We start from the raw sequence: 24,562 nt of genomic DNA on the forward strand, positions 1-24,562 counted from the left end.
ATGCATGTACATGTTTAATTTAATTGCAAAAACTGATTAATTGAGCATCGCTCTGTGATTGAATAAAACATGATGAGGCCCTCCACTAAATGCATTTCCGCTCGCCTGTGACTGATGCTGCTACTTTGGTGCCTTCGTCAAACATTTGGCGTAGCTGTCAGTGGAATCAAGCACTCCATGAATTTAGACTAATTATCCACATTAGGTACTGAATTACAATGACAGCCCATCAGTGCGGTTTGGTGCTGTTCTGCACACTTGCAGCTGAGCCATAGATCATAGAATTATGCCACTCTCCACACACACAAAGGCTGGTTTTATGTAGTGATTTTTGCCATTCATTCGAATGTATTGTAAAGACCTTCAGAGTCAGTTTCTGGGAAATGCCAGCATTAAAACGTTTCCTGGCGGCCCTATAAAAAGATCTATGGAGTCTAATTAATCGGAAAGGTTTGGTCGGTGTGTTTTCATTTCCTTAGCTCGGGACTTATCTTTTATACATCAGTGTTTGAAATGGATGCTGGGATTTTTTAAATGATAAATTAAAATTGGCTTTTCTATATGGAAGGAGTCTGAAAATCAGCTTTTTGCGGAAAGAGCGTGCTTTAAAACTTTCTGTGATAAATTACATTAATACATTTAATTATCACAGATCCACCGAGACAGCTGAAATTTAACATGCAAAGATCAAGACATAATGCATCATCATTTTCAGCCAAAACGTGTGTTATTTGCGTAATGCATCGGCCAACTGGGCTTCTGTTCATAAATAAAGTAATGACTTTAAGTGAATTGAGACTATGATGTATCCCTGACCTCTGGATTGCTTATTTCTTTTGGCTGAGCTTGTGCTGCCACTACAAGCAATATCATTATTCCACACTGTTTGGAGTTGATTAAATGCTTTCATAAAGAACGAAAGAGCAATATCAAGTGTCCGCTTTTTCTGCAGAAATAAAAATTCAATTGCCAAGAAGCCCAAATGAGCAGCTCTGAAAGCCATTTGGACTTATTATCTCACTTTGCATGTCAGCTCCAAAAATAATGAATGAGAGTGATTGCAAAAGTGTTATTAATTTAAGAAGAGACGCAGTCTGCATAGTCATTTAGTTCACCACGTGTCTAATGCTCCTCATGCGGAAGACACTCTATTGCTCAAAAGGATTTCCTGGAAACTTTCAGTAGCTCTGAAAAAAAGATGCAACAATTCTATTTGTTCGATTATTTTCCTTTTGGCAGCATGCATAGGTCAAGATGATTCACGAACTGTCAGACAACAACATTTCCCGTCAGTGCATACACATAGATGTGAGTCACCTTCTCACCTCTACTGAGAGTATAATAGGTGAGCTCGGTGTTGATTAACACAAAAAAGGGCATGGTTCAGTTGTTCATATCTTATTTCTTTGTGGGTTTAGCCTCTAATACGGAGTAGATGACTTGTCGTATATCTGTTCAGCACAAGTACAAAAGGTTCTATTCATTGCTGTTACGTGTTTTGAACACATTTCATATCATGTGTGTCAAGGTAATCGAGTTTAACCCAAGGCACATGTGAGCATTGCACTCTTAGACATTATGAATCAGTGCTGAACTGAACAAAAAGAACCATCTATCATATTTTCCTAAAAGAATTTGTTTTGCAAATGATAGCACATAGCGATAAAGAACCCAAAACATGAATCAGCCAAGTAGCCGTACTGTAAATTCATGGCGTGAAGAGGGAATGTGGATAGCTACGTGACCCAAACCTTGCTATAAAATAGCCCAAAATCTGAAGAAAACAATGGCTGTCTTGTTCACTGGCTGAAGGCGAACAAGATTCTTCTTGTCCTCAGAACACTTATGAAGTTATATACTGTTCTGCCCACAAAGAAATGGCCAACATCCTTTTCAGAAAGACTTCCTTCCTGGGTATAAATCACGTTTAACATGTATGAACTACAGTGATGGCGGCTCTGATATTGTTGGGAGTATGCCAGAGGAAATACTGCATGCTTACAATTAGAGCTGATAAAGTTGAAGTTGTTGCTGGAGGTAATGGGGAAGTCCCAAAGATGTGTGCGCCCACAGCTGTTGATGTCAAAGATTAGCTTTCTGTGAATTCATTTGTTAAGTGGGGACAACACGCAATGTGCAAATACTGGAAACATTGCTTTTCACTCGCGCTAACCTTGAGCTCTGATTTACTCCTCAAACACTGCTTGCTCAACAGTGTTGTTCATCTTTAAAGTACCTTTACGACCCCCGCATGGCTGGCCATGATGGAACGTTTATTATGAGGTTATAGCCGGTGCAACACCGCCACCAAACCTTGAAGCAGAAAATAACCGTGTATGAAGATAACATCAACGGCGTACTGTCTAGTAAGCAGCCTTTACATTTTGAAAGTCACAGTCAGTCTAATGCATGTGTCCCTATATCTGATGATGCAGTAGAGCATGGAGAGTCATCAGGGCTGCTGCTGGTAATCTTGGTGAAAACATAAGCACTGCTTCTTAAATGCCATTAAACTCCTATCACCTGTATCTATAGACAAGCATTTGAACCCATTCCAGTTTTTCCCCCCATTACCAGTAATGAGACCCCTATATGTCTACACCCTTTCTGACCCATATCTGGTAATGGGAGGACGGGCCCTTTAAGAGGCTCCAGTGAATGAATTCTATTATAGATTAATTGATTAAGAGGGTGGCGCACCGAGATGACAATATATCTCTTTATTGATCTGCCTTTCAATGAGATTGGCTGTTACCCAACCTCCCTGAGGGATGAAGAAAGAGAAAGAGAATCAGAGCGGGGAGAAGGAAAAAGCAGGGCTGCTATTAATGGGGCAACTAATTTCCTGTTTCTCTCTCCGGCTTCCCTCCGTCTTGGATTCAGTCCCACAGTACGAGTGCAAGGACATATGAGCGATCCGATGGGCTGCATTCAGGCCAGAGTTCTCTTTCACATATATCATCTCATTTCTCCCCGGTCCCTTCACACTCTCTCCTCTGATCTCATTATATAAGAATCCACCTCTCTAGCTCCCCCTTCTTCACCAAGACCTCTTTGTCTTACCCCTTTTCTCCATAATGAGGGGCCCCCTATTAATTTTGGTGCCGTGAAGCGAAACACACCCTCTGTTACTCCCCCACGCTCTCTGCAAATCTACGAATTGATGTGGGTGTATGAAGATAGAGCGGGCTGGGGCGTCTCTGTCTGCTTGCCACCACACATCATGATGAAAAGGGCAGATTGGAGTGTCAAAGGCGACATTAACCTCTTGTCTATCTACTGGGGTTTAACCATTCAACTGGTTTCATATGCTGATTGTATTCTGTAATGAGTGGGGATTACTTTTGTCACGGGCACCTTAAGCTCTATGGATCTCTCTCTGAAGGCAGCAGTTGAGTTGGTTGCCAATAATGAGAATCGCTTATGAAAGGGGACTGAATCCGGTGACTGAATGTTTATCCAGAGTTTTGCACCTCATGTCTTGGATTTCCGTTCAATTCGTACAAGGACGAGGACATTTTCATTGGCACAGTGGAATTAATTTACTCTACAATCTCCCTTAATTGTTTACTTGCTTGGGTCACAGAGACACAGATGACATGGTCTTTATATAGTTTTAAACCACTAGTTTCTTGACATGTGATGCTCTGTAGATTGACACTGCCATCACAGATGTACCAGCTCTCAGGAGATAAATTCTTCCACTGAAAGTTCTTTTTCGTTACATGAACCTAACGAAGAAAAATGTGCTGCCATTCACTAAACAATGTATATACAGTGTCATCTCCTTTATTTTGGAAGCTGTCCTTACAGCATTGGATATGACAACCTTTGTTCACCCATACGCCGTGAGCAATAATAGAGAGTGCGGAGGATGTGATGGTTGGACCAGTCAACAAAAAGTTGACCTTTGACACAGAAAACAGCTGTTCATTTTCCCATTTTCAGCAGTAAACGCTGGTTTCTTAGGTCGCTTTACCTTGATGAAGGAATTCTTTGAACCTCAAACAACCCTAACAAAGTCATTTTTGATCCTATAAGTATAATCAACTATTTTAGATTTGTACCGTCTTTGAAGGGCACTGACAAATGATGCAATCACACTGATAGGGTGGAGTCGAATCAGGAAATGCTTTATGAGTCGCCGGATGACAAAAGACGTCTTTTGTTGTTTAATTTGGACGACTTGTTGGAATGATGACTTCTGTCTGTCAGAAGCAAAGGAAACACATGCTCGGGTAGATGATTGGGCATACAAGGCTTTGTCTTTGATACCAGAGACCAACAGTTTGCTTGAAATACTAAATTATAGCTTTGTAAAACAGATTCAACTCGTGGTCATTTATAAAGGCTGCAAGGTAGTAGTTCTTGTGTTATTGTTTTAAACTGCTGGACACCTTAACAACATATCTGGAGCAGTGAGGGAAGATCTCTCCAATCATTGTTCTGTCCAGAGGTAATATTTATTGCAGGGCTGTTGTCTTGGATTGGATGATATTATACAGGATGTCATGTCATTGTGTCCACCCCTTGTCGTTTCTTGTAGAAGACGTACATCTTCTTCGAAATAGCCTTTTTCTCGGGCTCCAAGTGGTGTCAGGACGGAGGGTCAGAGTACACAACCGGCTGCCACGCCGCACTGCTCTGTAATTTAGCCTCGTCTGCTTCCCCACCCCACGGAGCTCCCATCCGTTCGTTTCCTCTGAGATGAAATGACTCTTTCAATTCTCCCAGTCTGCACCGGGGCTCCAGGGAGGAGGGGTGGTAGTAACAATTATGCCCCCCCCCCTCCTCTCCAACACACAAGCTGCTGGACACCCTGAACAAAATAGTCTCTGCTCGTCCGGCACCATTCCTGCTCTCACCTGGCATTAACAGGCATCTCTGGCCTTTCATACAAGCTATTATGGTGTGTGATAGGAGCCATTCAAGCCTAGCAGTTAGTTGGCCTGCCCGAGATGCCGTATTTTCAGTAAGAATAAATGGAATGCCATTGGCATGAGGGGAAGAAAGGGCATTGATCAGTTGACATGCATAGGTGTTTCTAGTGCTGAGGGCACTGTAACTGTGGTTGTCATACAGGACTGCCTTTTTTTTATGGCATGCAAAAGCTGTTTTTTAAATCAAGAGATCTGCAACAGGCTTACTGAAATAAGAAAATGGAGATAACATTTGTGGAAAGGAGATTGCAGCCTGATATTATATGCCATTTCATACTCCTGTTTCATCATATCCACTTCCAGGGAGTAATTATCACACACACAGACAGATCAGACAATGCTATGTTTTGCCAATTGATTGCAAACAGAAAATGCCAGAAGCTTTTGTCTCCTGCATTGAATCTGACCCCATCTCATCGGACCCCCGCTGAGAGGTAAGCTAATATTCTGTTATTACTTTAGCTGTGTTTGATGCAAAATAGCCCCCATTATATTTCCAGGACAGAGCTGTTGTGTCTGGCAAATTGGAAAGGGAAAGTAATTACACAATGAATATACACAGCCAGCTCATTTGTGGTATTGAGAATGGATCTAATAAAGGAAAATAACACACACGGCAGAGATGTTCTCATTTTAATGGGAGATGGCAATAAATGGTGAGATACCGAGTGCGCATATGATACTGCAGTGACTTTTTTCACATAGCACAAACCACACCTAACATGTGGCAAGAGCCACTGTGGAATAAAGCGGGAGAGCAATTCATCTGTAATCAGGAGGAAAGGTCGATGTACTTCAGGCCACTTTGGTTTCAGAAGCTTGTGGTCTTGCCTCCGTTTTCCACTAAATCGCTTCAAACCACAGATTTTTTATCGCTATTTTTGAAGCGTCTTTAAGTTTTATTATTTTAAACAGCACCTTTGTTGGTTTATAAGTGATTGCAATTATAAATTCCGCCATTACCGCAATGCAAAGGTCATCGGAATATATTTGCTTTTGTTGTTTGAGGACGGCTTTATGTCCTCCTGCTGCAATGTATCTACAGAACCTGATCTACTTTTCTCAACTAGATCAACCAATTTAATATCTCCACTTACAGGCGTGTACAAATATCTTAAGAAAAACTTGTGATACTATGGAAAAGTGATCTCTAGTTCCCTCATTACAGATGAGCTTGAGTTGTGGTCAGAGGTTCAGAACGCCAAAACCCCAACGCCTTATTATATCTGGTTCTATCTTTTAAATTCACATGGATATAATTTGCAGGTACAAATAAGTGTGGGTATACTGCCCTAACATGCTGATAGAATTTAAATCTGTGTCATAGGTTTGGCATATAGGACACGTTTTGCTTGGTTAAAAGCAGTAAAAAGCTGAATAGACATACAGGTTTTACAGAGAGGTGGAAAGAAGAGCTATTTCCAGCTTGTTATCTTGCTACCGCTGACATTCTAAAGACTCTGGGAGTCAGGAAAAGAATAGCAGCCATACAAAAAGATATAGTGTAGGAGCATGACAATTTATAATAGCCGTTTCACGCTGAAACACAAATAGCTAGAGGTGATGATGTAAAATATCCAAAACTGGGATGAGTGTGGGCCACAAGACTGGTCGTGTTTTTAAGCTTTGTTGTCTTTGACATTCACAAAGTTTTATCTTTCAAATGAGACATCATACACGGTGTGTTTGATGTTGCACTCCCGTCTCTGGTATACGTGAAAATAAAGGTAGAGATGGGCTTTTTTGCTTTTATCTCTACAGACCATGAATGTCTGTAGAGATATATTCTTTTGTGTGTTTGGCCTTGTGTATCTAAAATCACCACATTTACTGTCACGATTGAAATGAAGTGACTCAATCCTGGTGACAAAAGGTGTGAGAAGTATAAAGAAGCAGGGAAATAATTCTCATATGGTTGATTTGTGTTTGGATTTGCTCAATATTTTTCTACCCGAGTGAAAGTGAAGTTGTATCAGCCTTGTATCTGCTCATATAACATTTCCTGTATGCTTCTCACGGCCTGGAAAAAGAAAGAAATGGAACAACCATGAACCGTGAGCAATATCAGATAGTTTGCTCTTCTTTGATTTATTTTTGTCCCCGCTGCTCTAATTGCGTTATTGTCTTTCCACTGTATGAAGCACAACTTCACAAGGGCACGTAACACTTTAATGATCAAGCCTGTGAGACATCAACACCAGCGTTGAATAGCGCCAGTGCAGCGTGATTGCTCATCAGTCCTATAGAAGCTTCTCCGGTTTGAATCCCCCTAAAGGTCCCTCAAGGAGCTTTCTCTTTTTACACAGAGCTCGCTCTCATGCCTCTCGGCGCTTTTCCTTCATAACTCCACTCCCCCTGTCTGGTGGGCAAATGTAAAGAGTCCAGTGAAAAGTGGCACTGGCTTTCCGCACCGACCCTCTTCACAGGCTGTCAGGGTTAAGCCTCGCTATACCTCAAGGGGAAAATGTGAGATGAAGGGTGAGAGCCAAGTCCAAACAGTCGCCGAGGTCGGAGGAGGGGGGGTGAGAAACATTCCACAAGGCTTGGTTACCTCTGAGACTAAGAGAGAGAACGAGAGATACCTGGGGCCAGAGGGACAGGTGGAACTAGGTAAACCTACCTCGACAGGCTCGCTAAACGAGAGAATGGAGAGACCATATATCAACCAGGAACAATTTGGGGCTGTATGAGGAGAGGTTGATGGGAAACCTGTTGTGCATACTGATTCTGTATCTTTTTTTTATTTTTATTATTATTGTACAAGCACAGCCAAGTTTTACTCAATGTCCTTCCAAAGGACAAATAAATATAAAATAATAATTAAAGTCTGGATCATTAATCCGTGTGATGGTTTTACTCCCATAAATACATGTTGGGTTTTTTTTAATGGTTGGCATGGCGATGGGAGTGCAGCGAGGTACACAGAAGCACACAAACACACACACACACACACACACACAACACACACACACTGTCTTATCCCTTTCATCACTGCCTCACTTCAGCCTCTTCCCTCTCCATCAGCAATTCCTTTTTTTTTTTTTTTTTCCCTCCACCATTGTCAGAGATGGCTTTATCCCTGTGAATGCAAGGACATTGCTCGGCTGTAGGCTTGGCAGCGCTGCACTGGAAGAAAGCCCTTCGCAGATGATTTCAGCTTTCTCTTCCCTGACAGGGTAGAAATCAAAATCTCTTGTTCGCTGAAAATTATTGCTGGATTACCTTTGTCTCCCAGCGGCAGCGCTGTCAGAACTAAACCCAGCCCGGCCTGGATTTATGACCTGCGTGGGCGTGCCAGTGACGCAGAATGCACAAGAGGGCCTACACATGTATTCGTGTTTGTGTGTTTTTTTATTATATACGTCCTATCTAAAGACATCATGTGCTGTGTCCCCATCCCATGCCTCATCACCTCTTTGTCCCTTTGTCTCCCACGCTGCCTAATGATGACAGGAATGGCCATGCTTTCAGAAAGCCAGGTTCGCCCTTTAATGTCTCCTTGCCTTACTGCCTTGCTCTCGGCTCAGGTTTCTTCCCACCCCTGCCCTCTGATTTACAATGTCCCCGGTGGCTGATGGGGAAGAGGGACAGAGCTGGAAGCATGGAGAATGGGGGATTCATTGTTCTCTTTCTCTCTCTTCCACTGTCTCTCTTTATTTATGACATCTCCAGCATGACCAGGGACACTGCATGACCCCAGGGAGAACGCGCAGCCCACAATACGCGAGCGGCGGTGACCTAGCCGAGTGTTGTGGTTCTCTGACTGATTTCAAGACAATAGCCCTCATGCCTATCACTCTGAGGGAGTCAGCTGGGTTAAAGTTTGCTTGAATGAGGGCTATCACGGGATTGCACGCAAGGTTTGACCATGAGGGGTGAATAATGGTTAGATTTGGGAGCGCAGGGGTGAGTGGGAGGTTTAACGCATTAAGTGTAACAATGAGTGTCTCCAGCGTCATCTGACATCGTCCCTCGGGGGAGGTGTCACATGTTTTGCATTGTTGTCCAATGTTGTTGATGGAAAACAGCAACCCTGAAGCTGGGCAACTTGAGGGACAGAGAAGGGATTGCTCTGACATTTTCTGTTCATCATCTGTCTCCTCATGTTTGTGGGATGTGTTTTCCTCATGTCTTTAATCTACAGTTTCAACACATGTGCAGGACAGTGTTATAGCATCAGGTTCATCAGTCCTAATCTTCCATTTCCTATTTTTAATGAACATCTATGAAATACCATATTGACGAACGATTTCTTGAATTTAAGATCCAGTTAATTAAAGATCCTTCTAAACATGCTGATGTTTGACACGTAGCATTTAATGCAAATCATATACCCCATCTTAGTTTGGTGCGAGTGTCAAACATTTCATAGCATGTACCACCTTAGGAAATAGGTGCCATTCTTTTGACAGCGTAGGCCGATCCTGTTCAGCTACACACACGGAGGCTTTATTTCTTTTGAACAAAACCATTTCAAGAACCAGAGTTAATCTGGTAGAAAAGTGTTACTCCTGATGTGCACTTATATTTCCCATGTGGAGCCATTATTGCCACGTTTTTGCTTGCATTCAAGCATTAATTTTATTTATCCACTTAAGTCACATTTCAGCTAATCAGGGATGTATGCGCGCACTTTCTGAAAGAACGTGACAACGTGTCAGGCTGAAAATACTTCAGGAAATGCAAATCTTATTTTAAATGACACTATTTCAGAGATTCCTCCAAGTACTACTTCAGGAAGGTTCAGCCTCAGGGCACATGAACATGTGTACCAAATTTCCAATCCACCCAATGCATGTTGAAACATTTTAATTGTGAATCTCACAGTGGTCATTTGGATACATCATCTGGGGACCATGAACCTCTGTAGAGATTGACATGGCAATCCATCCAATAGTTACTGAGATTTGTTTTAGTCTGGACCAAAGTGGAAAACTTACTAAGACACCAACATTCCCCAAAGCTATGCTGCTAGCATGGCCAAAAACATTTGTCATGGACAACTGCCTTTTGATAGGTAGACCTACCCGGCAGAGCAGCTCTGACTCAGCAACTCGTGTCAAGACATGAGTCTGCAAAGAGCAAAGACACATAATGACTTATTTGTAGTTAATAGGTTGTCGGAGCACTAAGTGGTGTGAACACCTGTTTGACTGAGTTTTAGAGCAGGTGGGGAGGCCAAAGAGCAAAGGTCTGAGCCTGTTAAGAAGTACTTTGTACAAGTCAACCATTGTTGTGTGCAGCTGAGAATAGCATCCTCAATAAACACAACAACTGATATGAATCAACCTTACAGCTGCTCAGGCAACTGTTATTGCACATTATTTACGCTCCATTACCTCTTCCTGAGTCCTGTGGCTATGGCCATGACAGTGTACACACATTCAGTCTGTGTTCCAGAGGACAGACAGTTCATCACAGCAGCAGAAACAACTCTCCACTTGCATATTTAAAGCTTAAATTATACTCTACCAGACCTTCTTTAGCTGATTTCATGATTCATAATTCACATTCAGAGTACATTCACCCAGCGTGTCAAAAGGGGCTGACATTCCTATAGAAAGGGCATGCACTGTCTATACATTTTCTTCTTTACTGAGTCCGGTTAACATTTATGAGGCAGAACGCACGCTGAGTTAGAAAATCTGCATAGCAAATCCCACAAATTGGACTTGGGAGTGGAAATATATTGTGCAGATCATTTAGGAAACAAAATGAATGCAGATAAGGATGGATATACCGTGAGATAAGAATTTTGATGAGGACCTTCCAATTAAATCTCGCCTCGTTATGATGCATGCCCTCAGACCGGTTTATAATGAGGAGGTTTGTCGCGGGAGTGGTTACAAGATGAACTGAAGATAGCAATTTATTCTAAATAGTTGAAACTATGACTTCCAAACTTCAGATTTGGCTGGCAAGAATCAGATATTTCATCTCAAGCATTAAAAACACAAGCTTCAATTAACATTTCACAATACTTCTACATGTCCACTTAAAGTGCTTTGTGGATCCTGGAGACTTAAAACAGGAATGTAAACAGAACTTGTAAGCACGGTTTGTTAGACACTAATGGAAGGAAAAGAGTGCATCACTCATGCCAATGAGGTAAGGTCAATGTCAACAACAGCATCTGAAGATAAATCGAAGCACAGAGAGGAAGAAGAGGGGAAGTAGAAGACATAAGTATGAAGCAAAGAGAGGCTTTGAATGGCAGCGTGCGTCGACTGCGATTCCCGTTCTTATCATTTCCACTTCACACCGCAGAGAGGAGTAGAAACGGCAGGGTGAGCTGTGAAGCCATGAGAGCATTAGATGCATCGAGACCAAGTTGTGTGGGCGCAGAGAGCTGCAAATCAACTCTCAGTGTCTGTTCGCCTCATCGGATGCTGAGAGGATATGCATCCTGAGATCTGTTGTTTTCACTCCAGCACTGAAACTGAGGAGCACAGTGGGAGTTTACCTGGATTGACGGGAAAATGATTCCATGGATGTTGAACTGTGTATTTTTTTTTTTGTTATACAAAGTCACGCACGTCTGCTGTCTTCCAAATCATGCTTCCAAAAACATTTTTCGAAAAACTGATTCCAGACTTTTTGTCGACACTGTGAATTGTGATTTTCTGGTAAACTTGTTTTGCAGGTCTGCTGACTAGACAAGGAATGGTTGAATGTAACTTAAGAAGTGTGAAGAGAAAAAAGGGGGTGCCTTGGGGATTTGCAGCATGAAAGATTCTGAAACACTCAGCTGGCTGATCTCGTTGACCTCATGTTGTTCGCTGAAGCCTTGGGTCCACTTAGTCGGTGTACTGCACAGCACCATCTGCCCAATACCCATCACAACCCAGTTCAAACTCGTACTAATGCTGCCTATTCACACCAGCAGAGTTGAAGAAGAGTGTGAAACAGTTTGCAGAGGTAGCTTTGTATTGCAGTGCCAAAACGTAGCTCACACTTTAGCATGACCCAGAACAAAAACAAAATTTGGCGTTCACGTATTTAGAAGGGCAAGATCACCGGTGACTCACAGATGACGTAGGTGTAAAACCTCATGTCATCTCTGTCTTTCGCTGCGGCAAATCACTGATTTATGTCAGAGGCACAACTCATTTGAAACACTTACTGTCAGTCCCCAGCTCCGCACTGAAACAAAGCCAACAGTCACTGCTGCATGGCTGCGAAATGAAGCATGAAACCATTGCCAGAGAGGTTTTTTTTAAACACACGCTAGCTTTGTTTCCATCCAAACGTGCTGCAGATCTTCACTGAATTTGGAGTCATTTGTTAGAATGCAAATAAATGCTTATTTCTATCCAATATGCAAATATAAGGAGCTGGTTCATGAGACGAGCAGTATGTGGCACCAGTTCTCCAGCTGGGAAAAACAGAAGACGAGCGTGCAACGAGATGATGTAATTAAAAGAAAAGTCAGTGGGATCTCAATCACAGAAAAACAATGTAGGAAACGAGAACATGTGGCATTTGTGTGAAGTTTTGTGTAAGTGCTTATGTATAGAGCCATGTGGGACACAGCTGATTTAAATGTTCGCTTCGCCAGAACTTAATGCCAAATTAAAAACACCTTTTTCAATCAATTACCTTCTTCAAAACACATCTATGGAAACATGGTTGCTCGTCTTGATTCCTGTATTGCCAACAAACATCCCTGCATGAAATATTCGGAGCTGTTCATCGTCCATCAGCAGCAGGCTTCAGTGAGAGAGAGGATACGGAGCACTCACTGCTAATATTATGTATGGATTGTAATAGGAACAGAACAGCCTCTCACCCGACGAACAACAGCTGACGAAATCAAAAACAGCCAGTGCAGCTTCTGTCAGAGCCGACTGGGGCGATGCGAAGCTCCCGTTGCTAATGGCAGACATCGTTAGCTTTGTAGCCCATCATCAGTTTCTGTCTTTTCATTGGAACTGACCCATGATATTGTGATGGTCAGCTTGTTAATTCACAGAGTCTCAAGCCAGAGAAAACATCCCAGCTATGAAATTGGCCAATTATCTGCTAGTGTTTTCTTTCTGGGTAGGCGAAGCGGAGCTGGCATGCCAACAACTCATTAGGATTTGACTGGCTGTGTCTCCCGAGCTGGACTCCCATTTTGATATCCATAACGAGGCCCGTGTTGGAACATGGCATCTCAGTTTGCCAACAACGAGTTAATTCTCCGATGACTCAGATGTTGGAACCCAATCAAGGGTCATGAGATGAATACGAGGAGTCAGAGATGATGGATACAGTCACAGAAAACAAACAAACAACGTTCGCACACTCGCACACTGCTCTTCATGAAGCGGCCAAGATCAATAATTTGGTATGAAGCGTGGATCACGTGACCTGCTTGCATGTGAGAGGTGTCGGTCACAGTGACAAATACACATTTATCACCTGCCTCTGCAGCTCCCTGCAGTTTTCAGCTCATTGTTTTGATTTTCCGTCCTAAAAACCTTAATGGCTTCACTCTCATCAGCATCCTTTTTGGCCACAGCAGGCAGCTGCTTTCAGCAAAAATAACTCATCACTGCCCGTTCAGCACCAGACAGCAGACACTACAGCAACTAAACACCAGACATTTTTCTTAAGAGTTGATGGAGATCAAAAACAGCTAAAGGGAAAGCGACCATTGGACTTACATTCATCAGGTAGTTGCTTTGCATGTGCTTGACATGTATAGGAGTTTTTAAGAGGGGGGACTTTGAATTTGTATATTTGAAATATTTGCTTGTCAACAGATGACATGGCTCATGAACAAAGCAGCATATTCCTGCTGTATATCCTGTATTATAATCTGCTGAGAAACCAAAACACATATTATTATGTATTATGTATTATAATCGACCGACGTCAAACAGTAAAAATCTGCTTTTCCTGCAAGGAGATGACTATTGATCTGCCGTTTAAATCCTCTTGTACAATCGCTTTATAAAGCAAAAAGCATTCTGACTTTCAGTCAGAGTAAGAGACTTTTATAAAACCGACATACACAATGACGATGAAGTGTTTAGTCATAAACTGCTGTTAACTTAACTCAACAACTGCTGTGTTGAACCGCTGAAATATAAATAGAAGCTGTTTTGTCACACTCCTCATTTCTTTAACAGTATTTCATGCATGACCGTGTTACTGACTAAAAATATCACTGGCATAAAAGCTCTGACAGTGGGGCATGAATGATCTATTGACTCAGGTCAGTGTGCCTGGACATCAAGACGTTCATTTATTTTAAACCTGAAATACCTTGGCTGCTTTTAGTAGCTACAATGAACTTGTCAACAGTTGCTGTTTATATTGTTGCTCATTCACACATCCATTAAATTTAGTTGCTAAATGCTCCACTATGTTCATCCGCTAGTCGTTGCTGTAACTGTAACTGTGTCTGTCTGCTGTGTCATGAGAGTGAGCTAAATCAGTAAAGCTGTAGACCGGACAGCTGAATAATGAGCCGAAACTCAGTACAAAGCTCTCTAAAGATGGGCAGAGCTGCAAATTCAGCTGATCATTTCCTGTAGGTTCATCACTATGAGCGATCGCTTTCACATTTTGCTGCTTTAAGCATTAATACTGACAGTTAAGTGGAAAAAGCAATATATCATGGACAGATAATATTGGCCAACAAACATTTTTCTTACACAGATAGCGTACAACAAATTCTAACTTTGACCAACAATGCAAATGGAAAGCAGCTTTCTTCTCAGAAAGGCATTCATCACTTTAACAAAGATCAGTCAGTATTATAACATATATTTTATATCTTTATCTGTATCTATCAAAAACATCTTAGCAGTTTTCTAGAGTCTAGATTTTGTCCAACAGTCCAAAAACTAAAAATATTCAGTTTCTAATGTTATAAAATATTCATACAGACCTTCGAGGTTTCATAGTATTAATTTCCCGTGTGTTCCTGCTCACGGAAAGAACATGAACTGAGACCAGGGCTCTTATAAAATGTCTAAATGAAGTGAAATACCGGTATTTACTCATTCATTGGTATTGATTCAGGGAATCTGTAGCCAAGGTGAGGCCTTGTGCATGAACCTTTCATTAATAGAGTTGCAATCATGAAGCCAATGGAACGAGCAAATGATTTACTGCACAACATCCAAATAAAACGAGCTGCAAAAGAAAGAGATGGGGCTCGAGCGTGACCGTCAGATGGTCCTTGTGAACTGTCGCCTCATGCATCTATTCCGCCCGCGACACACTGAAATAAATTCCAGTAATTACAGCCTCACCTTCCAACATAGCCTGCAGTACTGACAGAGCACTGTGCTTAAGCCAAAAGGAGCACGCCTCTGACTGAGCCTCGCTACTCTCAGCCCAATTAAATGAAACTCATAAATAACATAAACAATGGTGTATTCCCTTCAGGCATTGTAGTAATCAGCCTAAAGACGCCAGGGCAAAGAGGAGAAACAGCACACACACATGCACGCACACACAAACACACATAAGGACAGGTAGAATACACAAGTGATTAATGTGGGGATAAAAGTTTAAAAAAAACAGAAACATATTAAATTATCTCTGCCTACATGCGCGTGTGTGTTCACATGAGGATAATCACTGGATTACAAAGCTGTTTTATCAGCTGATGTGACGCCACATCTGGCCTCAGGTGACACGAACCTGCAATACACACGCATGACATTCAACCAATCGTAAAAAAAAAAAAAAGATGTTATATAACTAATTATATATCCAACCCTCTTCACTAATTGAGTCGTGGCTGAGTTTCTTCGACTCCCAGAATAGTTAAGCAGTCGTCTGGGAGCGCAGATCTCTGGAGCCCGCATGTGCACAGCGGCTAGCTTTTTTGTTGCTTTGTTTGACTGTCTCCCCGACGCCGTGCATAGCTAATGCCGACTCACAGCCAAGCACAAACACGCTGCATATTGAAACCTTGCACTTTCAGAAGGCTCCCTGGATAAATTGGCTGAGGCTTATGCATACAGATTGCAGTTATTTTAATTGGCTGTTGTTTTTCCGACAAGATTATGAGGCATTTCTATGAAAATAGACGACGAGAGACACACACACAAAAAAAAAATGCACATTCTTTGACAGCAGCAAAGGGATTGTGCCTTTGGCCACAGTGCTCAGTGTAATTGTCAGATTCGGAGCCGCAGATGGCCCTCCGCGGCCCTGGGCCCTTTGCTCTCACATCACTGGCACGAAAACAAGTTCACATCATTCACTCCTGACTCATTAGATGCAGCCTCCCTTTTATGATTTTTCTTTGGCTGCTTAATTCCCCACGCTGCTCACTTTTAAATCTGTGTATGACTGCGATTAAATTTTAATATACTGCCACCGCTGTGACCTTGAAGCAGAGCCTGTCCCTCGTCAGCTGTAAAAGGGGAAATTAACAGAAATGTATTGTTAATGTAGGATTTAGTGCGAGGGGGAAGGCTTTGTTTGGGCGAGGTTACGGGATACAGGAATTTAATTGAAGCTGTGTAATCCTAAATCATGTCTACCTGCCTATAAGCTTAGAAAATGTACGTGTACATTTGTAGAAAAATGCCAAACTCATGGGTCCGTTTCCGAGCCAGGATGTAAAACACCTTGGCAAGTTGGCCAGCACTGACGAAAAACAATGGATGGATTAAGCAGCCAAATGTGAATCATCACATTTCAGCTTCGCTTTATAATTATGATGCAGCTCTCTCTCCCTGGATTGCTGTAGGAAGTTCAAGAAGCACAATTCTCATTAAATACAATCACAGGTAAACTTCTCTGCATGACAATATGCTGAAATGTGAGCACTGCAAACACCGAGCCACTGATGATCCCGGTTTATTGACAGCTGGTAGTAAACATGTTGCATAGATGAAATGATGGCACGTGTGTGGAGGATGTTTGCAGAGAACAAAAGGTGTGTGTGCGCATGCATACAGTGTCTGTTTGCTAAGCAGGATCTACACGTAACCCTCTGACACCCCACTCTGCATGCATGTACACACACACACACACACACACACTCGTGCCGTCATTCTGGGCTGATGCCTCGTTTGCTCCCATGAGGAGGGTCTATTGATCAGAGAGGAATCTTCCTAATTAGGCCTGAACTGAGTAGGATGGAGAAAGAGTGGAGGGAGGGGGGAAAGAAACAGTGGGAAGGGAAGAAGGAAAAAGGACAAAAATCTGAAGAGACAGTTTGACTTGTTGCTGCGCGGTGGATCGGGACATGACAGCGCAGACGAGTAAACAACAAAGAGACGCTCACACGTGGAGAGACGTGAGGAGGGAGGAGAGAGGATGACAGCCCGGAGCGCATGGGAGAAGAGGAGGCGCGAACAAACGTGCGCGCTTAGGGAGAACACAGTGTAAAGGGCAGAAATGAGATGGAGGTATAGATCTGAATTTAATACAAGCTCTTAGATGATCACAATGCATCCTTCTAGTTTGTGGAAGAGCGAGGAAACAAAGGCTGAGGTTGGTTTGATTCCAATCACCCTTCGAGCATTTCAATGCTCCGGGGATTCAATTAAAAGATGCAATTATCTTTTTCACAAAGCACCCCACCTCCTCTTTGTTTTCCCCCTACACCCGTACCTCCACCGGTTACTTCCCCCCGCCATAGCTGGAGGTTTCATGTGTGTTTACACCAGTGTCATCTCAGCTCAGCGTGGACATAATAAGCAAAACACATCACCATGAGTGCATTTTTCAGAGTGGGCATTGCTTAGAATAGTTGCACCTGTGGTTCACAAAGAGGGGGGGGACAACGAGAGCATCAGCACTGAAGCATCCTCTCTGTCCAATGTTGAATTATTGTTTGTCACTTGTTGAAGGATTTCAGCTGTGTGCATACGAATCCATCCATTTTATATGACAGTTTCCTTAAACGGGAACCCCGACCCTGACCCTATCGTTCCTGAAATTATCATATATGAAAATGTCTCAAAATGAAGCCTCGTAAAGCTTTCTGTTTCCATGTGCTTGTTTGTTCCAAATCAGGTTCATCTAATTGTCTGCATTCCTTGTTTCAACCTGATGAATGCGTGTTTGTGAGATTTAATCATTAAAATAATCAACAGCCCCAAATCGCTAAATAAGGAGACCCGCTCTGCTGTGAAATATGCCAATAATTATCTTTTTTTTTAAAAGAGGCACGTTGTATTTACATTCTACAAGTGTTTTCCTAGACGTTAGCTCCTATTGATGGCGGCAATCTGTGCAAGTACACAGGAAATGTCTAATTTTGAGCTAAACTCTGGGATCGGCATTGTGTAAACATACTTTGTGGGACCACCGCTTATTCAACATGCCTCTAAATTAAATGATTAAATGAAAATTTTGCATTATTACTGAGGAATCTTTTCTCCCAGGAACCAGAAGAAACAGCTTCTCCTCAGCGATGAAGCATGAAGCTGATGATACATCAGAAAATGGACACGACTGGTCCAGCGGTTAAAGAGTTATCGTTCAACCTGATAAGCTGTTTTCAACTCTTGTGTCAGCAGAATCCACGGTGCCGACCTTGAGCGCAGCCCGTGTTCTGTGTCATAGCATGTCTGTGTCGTGTTGATTACATTTTTATACCGCTTTATTTCTTCCTCTTCACGGCTGCACAGCAGATTTGTGGATATTGAAGATGTCATATGGGATAAATAGCTCAGTTAAATACGCATCATTTTTAATTGTGTGGGCCACTAACGCAGTTTATTGTTAAGTTAAGTTAAACCAGGCAGCTACTGCAGTGTGTCTTTGGGGATGGCTGTGGCTTCAGACTGAAATGTTCCTAATCAATATCAAACCACACCGTGCAAGAAAAGATTCTTTATGCATACAACATGAAAGGCTTTTTCCGAGGCCATTGTCTATACACATGAATTCCTACCTCTGAGGAAATTCAAATGTCTTTTGATCCCATCCGGCAACACCGCGTTCACCTCACAGTGCGGTACAGTCGGCTCCTGCTGTCTCGAGCCTTTTAATTTCAGCTTCTGTCACCAAACAAATTCACTTCTTTCCAGCTAATTGTTCAAATACTAGAAGAGGGAAAAAAAAGGCAGATAATTAACAAGATCTAACAAATTAAATGTCTGTCTGAGACATGATTGAGACGTTACAAGACAAAGAGGATGCCTGCTAGTTGGGGAAGGAGGCGGTTCCCGGCGTCGAGCTCATCAAGCGGTCCATTTTCACTCGGTCTGTAAATCTAATAAAGCTCTGCAAAACGCTCGGCAGCAACATCAGAGAGAGCTGTCTCACAAAGCTCTTCCCCTCGCCGCCTCCGCTCGTGTCGGTCTAAAATTGCATGGGCACATTGCCTGAAGTGGTTTGGAATGTCGAAGGCTGGTGCGGTAAAAATGTGTTAATTACGTGGGAGTGGAAGTAAATTTTTGGAGTATCATTCGTCTGGAAATGTGGAAAAACCGAAGAGCTCGGTGGCACGAAAGGCCAACGATGTGATTGTAAAGTAGAAAAAATCCTCGTCTGATGTCCGGAGCTTTGTTTTTTTCCTCTTCAAATGACTCACTATGCCTGAAATGAACTCAACCCACTCTTCAATCCATGCACGCAGAGACATATTGTAGCAATCGAACTGTAATATTTTGAGATGACATTGATATCAAGTCAAGACATGGCATATCTAGGTGTGCTAAATGTAATACAGCTCAAAGAGTGCAAAGCTTTTCAACACAGAGACGTCTCTTTCATCTTTTGACCTAAACGAATGTTGCAGTCGATAACAGCTTCCAACGTCTCAGCGTGTGAATTATTAAAGCAAAGGTGCCCCATCACATTCTAAGTCCTCATTTTTCAAACAGACCTCGGTTCAAGTTCTCAACCTTTTAGTGGATCGACACTCTGCGAGGAGTATGTTCTCATTTGAGGGAGCAGACTGGTGTTATGACATGTTTTTCTCATCTTCTATGTTCATCTGTCTCCCCTCATCAGCCCCTGCTGTTTACAGCCCATTTCCATGTTGGTGGGTGTTATTATTGTGTCATGTTTACAGCTCAGCTCTAATGTGCACATGCAGTTCAGATCTGAAGGTCAGTTTATATTAACTCTTTTTGTTTTGCCGGAGTCTAAAGAAGTCTGAATATGTGGAGTGAACGGGTTCACTGACTGTACTGTATTATTTCATAACAGCTTACAGATGAGCATGTTGGTGTTGGAACAGAACACGCAGAACAAAAAACAACTTGGAATTCTTGGTCAGCTCCAAATCTGGAATTTCAGATCTCAGCCAGACTCTGATTTTGGTTGGAAATTCTGTGAGACAGGTTTGAATGAAAGTAGGTGTGCATGTGCATTAGGTACACCTGGCTAAAACAAACGCAGAGGTGTTGCTGTATGCTGGTTTTTGGAGGATTTAGTTGCTGTTGAACTGTATCGTGTTACACACAGAAACGCCTGCCCCTCATTGATTCGGACAAAAACGGAACATTTCAACCTTCACCAAGGATTTATTGGCAGTACTGTTTGTGTTTGACTCAAGTTGCAACTGCCTGGGCTGAAAAACTGAAGCCTTTGCAGAAGTGCCAAGAGGCTTCAAAAGTGATTCAATCCCCATAAGCCCACATGTTAAAATGCCCAACTTCACAGCAGAAATAAACGTGTTTACAGCCTGCTTCAAAAAATGGCTTTGGTCTCTGAAGCTAATTTCTCCGTTCATGACGGTACTGTACTGAGACGGAATTTGTTTTTCCACCTTTTTGCCTCATCGATGGTAATTAGGCCGAGTCAGCAGCTGACCACAGCTCATCAGAAACCTGTGCGTAATGTCATCCATGTTTTAGACACTAGTATTTAGACTGTATTAGTTACATGCTAACAAACCTGCTAATGATGGGATTTCAATGTATTAGTCACAGCTGGAGAGAGGATGGCATGCAGCAAAGGACCCAGGCTGGAATCAAACCTCCACGCCTCGATACATGGCACACACTCTACCTCAACCCCACCTGTAGGCTCTCGTCCTAGACTCCCCCGGAGGAAAACTATCCCAGACTCTCCCATACTCTGCGTCGTGCTGCACCTGGTCAGATGTGGTTGACTGAAATTCAGATCTGCATTAAGCCAGAATTATGTTTCTGCAGAGATACACATGTAATCTGACCTGTTACTGATAAAGCAAATTTATAGAAGTGTGCATCCTTTTCAGATGTATGATGTGCTTTCTAGTTTGCATGTTAATTATACAATTATGATCACAAAAAAAGCATGATCTCTCTCAGCTTGATCGTCCAATTCAGATGTTTTGTTCTGTGTTAACAAGAAAAGCACCGACATGCAGAAAAGTGAAACAATCAGCAGCAGCTCTGCATGTCTTTCAGATCTGAAGTGGGCAGTTTTAAAATGTTGGACTTTTTTATTAACACGGTTCAGCACATTCCAAAATTGTTCCATTTGTGCACCTTGTGTGTTTGTCGCCTCGGTGCCTCGTGCTGCTGCTGCACACATCCCAGCTGGCATTGCAACGCAGCCAGCGCAGTGACCAGCAGAATAGTAGGCCATGTTCCCTCTGCTGCAATCAGCTTTTTTTTTTTCGGTTATCTTTCTGCGTGCACACAGGTTGGGAAGATGAAAGGCATCGCGGGAGAGAAATGAAAGAAAATTGTTGTAGTTAGATAAGACGGCGAATGCGAGCATCCTGACAAAGAGGTGCTGCTGCGGATGTGTATGAAGAGCAGCCGTTTGTGGACAGAGGCAACACTGGCTAAGCCGCTTTGAACTCTGGGAGACTTTACTGTACGTGTGTGTGTGTGTGTGTGTGTGTGTGTGTGTGTGTGTGTGTAATACAGCAGACAAAAATACGGGGGGACCTCAGGAACTGTCTTCCCTCCAGCCTTCATGCAACATTGATTGCTTCTATTGATTGTGTCTGTCCTTCAACATGAGGGATACAACTCACATAAAACACACAGAACGCCTACCTCGCGCACACACACACACACACACACACACACCTCATAACACACATACACCCGTGTATGACAGCCATGCCGCAGATACACAGGAGCAAATAAATGAAGGTAAAGCTCTCCTCTGTCTCACAAGCAAATCTCTCCCTCCTTCTCTGCGTCCATCCCTTCCCCTCCCTCTTTCCCTTGCAGGTAACAATGTGTAGCGAGGTCACGCAACAAAGAGTCATGGCTTCCTTGGTTTAATTTGTGTGAGGACAAGGTGGAAATCTCTTCAGTTTCAATTGCTTCAGCCGTCAGGCTGTTTTCCAACAATGAAAAGCGAGCAGATGACCTTGTAAGGCCAGCGACCAAGAGAGAAGGCATTAATATTTCATTCTTACAGAGCCTCCTCTCCTCCCGTCTTCTGTCTGCCTGTCTTTGCTGAAGGGGGGGATGAATAGCAGCTCAGGACTGGAGCAAGACCAAGGTGCTGTGCACACAGCTTTTTTTTTTTTTTTTTTTGCTATTTTGGTGAGTTTGAATTCATAAAATGGTGTCAAAAAAGTATGTCATGTATTTGTATGTAAAGTGTCTGTCCACATGCGCATAGAATAAACACATCAATACATTTCCCATTTACAGGATTAGGCCAAACTGAGCATCTGTACAATGAAAAGTAAAGTACATATCACAGCACATTTGCAAATATGCACCTCAAAAACAGATGGAAACAAAAAAAAACATTCATATTTTTTGGTTGATATATGCAAATTTATCGTCACATGGATATCTGGCTGTGTAGTGTTCAGTCTTTTCATAGTGCACATGTCCGCATACACAAAGCCGCCATATGTGAGACCACCCTCAGAGTTACACAGAGCTGCCATTTGTGTCATTCAATTACCAAAAACAGGTTGTAATTGTATTTAATTGAAATTGAGCCAATAAAAACCCATAGCCTTGCCAAATTACTACCCACAAAGTCGTCCTCGGGCGGCGGCCGCTGGAGAGATGTACGGCATGCATGTTACAAGCATGTCAAAAAAAATGACCTTTGGGAAAGAATTAGATTTAGCAGCAAAGTAGTTAGAAATTAGCATATCCAGATGTAGCCTCCTTGATTTGATTTCATTGCCTTAATTGGATTTCATCTGCTGCCGTGCGGCAATAGCCATAAAAGTACATGCCTGGACTCCACGGCGGCTGCGCGTGGACCACCATCACAGCTCTGGGATGATATTAAACCGATATGAGCTGGGAATGTTAATGCAGAAAACTGTTGCCACATGAGGCCCCCCCAGGTACATTTAACAGTTATAAAGCATCATGGCAAGTGTGGTGAATTGTAATTTCTATGTTTAGACACTCAACGGCTGCAGACAGATTGCGAGGAAATGTCGTAGCTGTGTCTGTTTTCCATTTTCAGCTCACTTAAGGAATTCACAGGCGGCGTGTCGGCTCGGACCTTTTGTATTACATGCTTGTTAAGGTTGTAGCTCTCGCACGGCAATCGGAATCAAAATGTCAGAACGCGTGTATAGGTCAAACGGTGAATGTTCCGCAATTATGCTCTGCCATATGCTGTGTACTGCGCTTGAGAATGGAAATGAAGGTTGAATGGCTGGATGATCTCCAAGCTGATTGCAGAGATTCTGCATATTTTGCCCCCACGCAATTATCAGAGATCACTGGTGCTCAAAGTCACACGGTAAGGTTTGATTCCATAAAAACCTGTGAGAAGTACGTAACGCTTTACGGACAGTAAAGTAAACTGTTGCCAACTGTAGCTGCTGTTAGCTCAGTTTGTTAGCCGGGCTGCCCGGACTGTGAGCTCAGAGCACTGGGGAAGTGTTAGTGTTTGCACCACAGGCAAATGCGTGAATGCAGACGGGAAGTGGAGCCGGTGTTGTGCCAGAACCTGAGCTGGGCAGGCTGGCAATGACACCAGGCTCAGCAGCCTCTATGGACATAATGACAAAGAAGAAAAGACCGAAGAGGACGCTGACAGAGGAAGTGGAGAAAAAAGAAGAAAGTGACCAAGCCACATGCCATCAGACTAAATCTGGGACTGAGCTTCATGAAATAAAAGGTTGACAGACAGACAGAACTTGCTAGTTTTTGATCATAAGTAATGTCAACATAACAAATACACATGTCCATATTTACCACAGTTATTCTTTGAAACCCAGAAATACAGGTTTCTACACAGTCCTATATGAGTTCCTGGACAAAAACTTTATCAAGTAACTATGTTCTTGCTCTCTCACACACACATATGTACTTTCCCACACAGCATAAATCTCACCACGTACACCGTTTTTCACTTCAAGGCCCAGCAGGTAACTTTTCATTTGCTCTCCCTTGACCGTGACTAAAAGCCAGTGGTCAGACGCCTGTGGAGCCCCTCTCCAATCATTACCATGTTAATATCTGCAAAATAATCTTTTGTAGCAGGAGCAGGGCAGCACCAGACAGCAGGACATACTGGGATAAGGGCAAGAGAGGTGTTCTTTATACCCACAGCACAAGGAGGGGGAAATTGGATGGCTGAAATGAAGGTGGAGGAATAAACGTGGAGAGGTAAAAACCCTGAGAGCGGTTCTGTTTTTAATTCCAGATGATTTCCTCCAGTTTCACCTGAGTCAGGCCAGAGATGCACTGATGGAGATAGCAACCCCTGCTAGCCTCATTAGCTCTCTCCAGCTGTTTCTGTGACATTATGCACTCCATCCAAACCCCCAGCGT

The sequence above is a fragment of the Larimichthys crocea genome, chromosome XXII, assembly GCF_000972845.2.
Source record: "Larimichthys crocea isolate SSNF chromosome XXII, L_crocea_2.0, whole genome shotgun sequence".
In the NCBI taxonomy this organism is placed as follows: domain Eukaryota; kingdom Metazoa; phylum Chordata; class Actinopteri; family Sciaenidae; genus Larimichthys; species Larimichthys crocea.